The following is a 3,319-nucleotide window of genomic DNA, read 5'->3' as shown; positions in this document are numbered from 1 at the left end:
AGGGAAGTTTGGGGTCCCCTGCTGGAGCTGCTGCCCCCGCGACCCGATACCGGATAAGCGGTCGAAGATGGAGATGGATTGCCTTTTTGTTGCTTTTTTTGCCCATTTTATTGCCTTTTTGCCCTTTCTGTCACCTTTTCGCAGCCTTTTTGTCACATTTTTGTTGCCTTTTTGTTGCCCTTTTTTTTCCCTTTTTGTTGTCTTTTTGCTGACATTTTATTGCCCTTTTTGTTGCCTTTCTGTCCCCCCCTTTCCCCCCTTTCCCCCCCTACTGTTGTTGTTATTATGCACACTTCCACTCTGCACTATTCATACTCTTATAATAATAATAATATAATATGAATAATAATGATAATATGAATACCCCCCTCAGCGGCCATGACGGTGTGGAGAAGCCTTTGGCTCCCGCTGCTGCTCGCCAGCCAGCGCGTCCCCGTTGGGGGGGGCGTGTGCCAGCCCGTCTCCATCCCGCTGTGCGCCGCCCTGGCCTACAACCGGACCGTCCTGCCCACCCTGCTGGGCCACGGGCGCCAGGAGGACGCCGGGCTGGAGGTTCACCAGTTCTACCCGCTGGTGGTCCTGCGCTGCTCCCCCGACCTGCACGCCTTCCTGTGCTCGGTGTACGCGCCCGCGTGCACGGAGCTGGAGCACGCCATCCCGCCCTGCAGGTAGGACTGTTAGCATGCTAGCATCCCACCGCTCTAGGACCGTTAGCATGCTAGCATCACACCGCTGTAGGACCGTTAGCATGCTAGCATCACACCGCTCTAGGACTGTTAGCATGGTAGCATCACACCGCTGTAGGACCGTTAGCATTCTAGCATCACACCGCTGCAGTGTTACCGGTCTCTGCCTGATGTGAGTCTCGTGCTCAGATGTTAAAATACGTCACAGCTTGGTCCAGTTTTACTGTTGACATTACAGGAGTCTCTCGTTAGCATCTTAAATGCTACTTGTCGCTAAGTGAGGCATGCACAACTCACACCTGCCCTCTCCTCCCATTGGTCACTGCCCCTCCCTCTACGTGTTATATTGGTATCCTCTCCTCCCATTGGTCACTGCCCCCCCCCATGTGTCCTCTCTCCCGTGCAGGGCGCTGTGTGAGAGCGCCCGCCGCGGCTGCGAGCCCCTCATGAACGCGTTCGGCCTCCGGTGGCCCGAGGCGCTGCGGTGCCGGAGGTTCCCGGTGTACGGCGCCGGAGAGATCTGCGTGGGACAGGACTCCACCGACACCCCCGCCCCCAGCCCCGGCATCGAACTACCAACCGACCCCGGCATCGAACTACCGACCGACCCCGGCATCGAACTACCAACCGACCCGCCATTCACCTGCCCCCCGCAGCTCAGGGTGAGTCACGTGTTCTAACTTATTTTTCTTAAATATTCTAACTTCCATCCACCTCCGTCCTCTTATCCGGGGTCGGGTATTGGGGGACCCGGTCCAGCAGGAGACCTCCAACTTCCCTTTCCCTTCAGGACCATCAGTGAGGGTAGGAACCAGAACTGACCGGTAGACGGAGAGCTTTGCCCTCTGGTTCAGCTCTATTCGTCCCAATGGTGCGATTAATGGAATGTAATACCCCCCCGCTGCTCCGATTCTCCGACCAATCTCACGCTCCATGGTCCCCCCACTCGCGAACAAGACCCCAAGGTATTTAACCTCCTTCCCTTGGGGTAAGGACTCACTCCCTACCCGGAGAAAGCCCTCCATCGGTTTCCTTCTGAGAACCATAGCCTCAGATTTAGAGGTGCTGATCCTCATCCCAGAACCGATCCAGTGAGTTCTGAAGGTCACAGACCGATGACGCAATCAGGACCACATCATCTATAAAAAGCAGCGATGAGATCCTGAGTCCATCAAACTGCACCCCCCCCCCCGCCCCGACTACGCCTCGATATCCTGTCCATATATATCACAAACAGGACTGGTGACAAAGCGCAGCCCTGGAGTAAGCCAACCCTCCAGGACCTGGAACGAGTCCGACTTACCGCTTGCGAGTATCCCCACCCCCGCCCGGCGCCTCCCCCCCTGGGCGACTCCGGAGTAGACCAGAGTCCAACCCCTATCCATGAGTCTTGGTCCAGAACCGAGGCTGTGCGTATAGGTGAGCCCCGCCAGATCTAACTGGTAGCGCTCCACCTCCCGCAAAAGCTCGGGCTCCTCCCCCCACAGAGAGGAGACAGTCCCTGTCCCCAGAGTCTCTGGGGCCCGGGTCTGGTGTCATAGCGCACCCAACCCCAGCGGTTCCTCCCACAGGTGGGGTGCCCATGTGTTGGAGAGACAGGTGCCACGTAGCTCCGGGCCCCGCTCACTCATAGGGTCCATGAACCAGTCTTTGTCTGTCCCAGGTGTCCCCCTGTCTCTGCAACACTTATTTCTGATGTATTGTCCCAGGTGTCCCCTGTCCTAGTCTTATTTTTCTAACTATTTGTCCCAGGTGTCCCCCTGTCTGGGCCAGGTCTTCCTGGGTGCGCGGGACTGCGCCCCCCCCTGTGGCGGGCTGCTGGGCTTTGGCGAGGCCGAGCGGCGGTTACTGCGGCGCTGCGTTGCCGTGGTCGCGGCGCTGAGCGGTGCGGGCTCACTGGTCACGGCGCTCAGCTTCCTGTCGGCGCCGCGTCGCCACGGCTACCCAGAGACGCCGCTGGGCTTCCTGTCTGGCTGCAGCGTCATGGTGGCGGCGGCCTACCTGTCCGGCTTCCTGCTGGGCGACGCCGCCGCCTGCGTTACCCATCGGGCGTCCCGCCCCAGGTACGTGCTGATTGGTCCGTTTCTTCAGGAAACTCGGGCGTCCCGTCCCAGGTACGTGCTGATTGGTCCGTTTCTTCAGGAAACTCTGCCGTCCCGTCCCAGGTACGTGCTGATTGGTCCGTTTCTTCAGGAAACTCGGACGTCCTGCCCCAGGTTCGTGCTGATTGGTCCGTTTCCTAAGGAAACTCGGTCCGTCTCCGGGTTCCATTTTTTTAAGTTTCCATATATCTTTCAACCAAAATTTCAAAGGAACTCGGACCATCACTCATTATTATTATTATTATTATTGTTATTATTATTATTATTATTATTATTATTATTATTATTATTATTATGCTTCTTTCCTTCCACCACATTTTCGTCCTGCTGGTTAGGGTTAGGCGTTGCCAACACACACATTACATGGAGACGTGTGTAATGATGGAGAATGGCGGGCTGTGACTTTTCTCAGAGATTTGCCGCGCGGTTTTACCAAATCTGCAAAAAATGTCTCATTGACTTGAATAGGAAATGTTCAGGAAATCGCTCGACCCCGCCCCCCCTTTGGGACCGTGCTGTACCCCCCCCCTT

This window comes from Etheostoma cragini, unplaced genomic scaffold (assembly GCF_013103735.1).
Source record: "Etheostoma cragini isolate CJK2018 unplaced genomic scaffold, CSU_Ecrag_1.0 ScbMSFa_4656, whole genome shotgun sequence".
Lineage (NCBI taxonomy): Eukaryota > Metazoa > Chordata > Actinopteri > Perciformes > Percidae > Etheostoma > Etheostoma cragini.
This window is presented reverse-complemented; position numbering follows the sequence as displayed.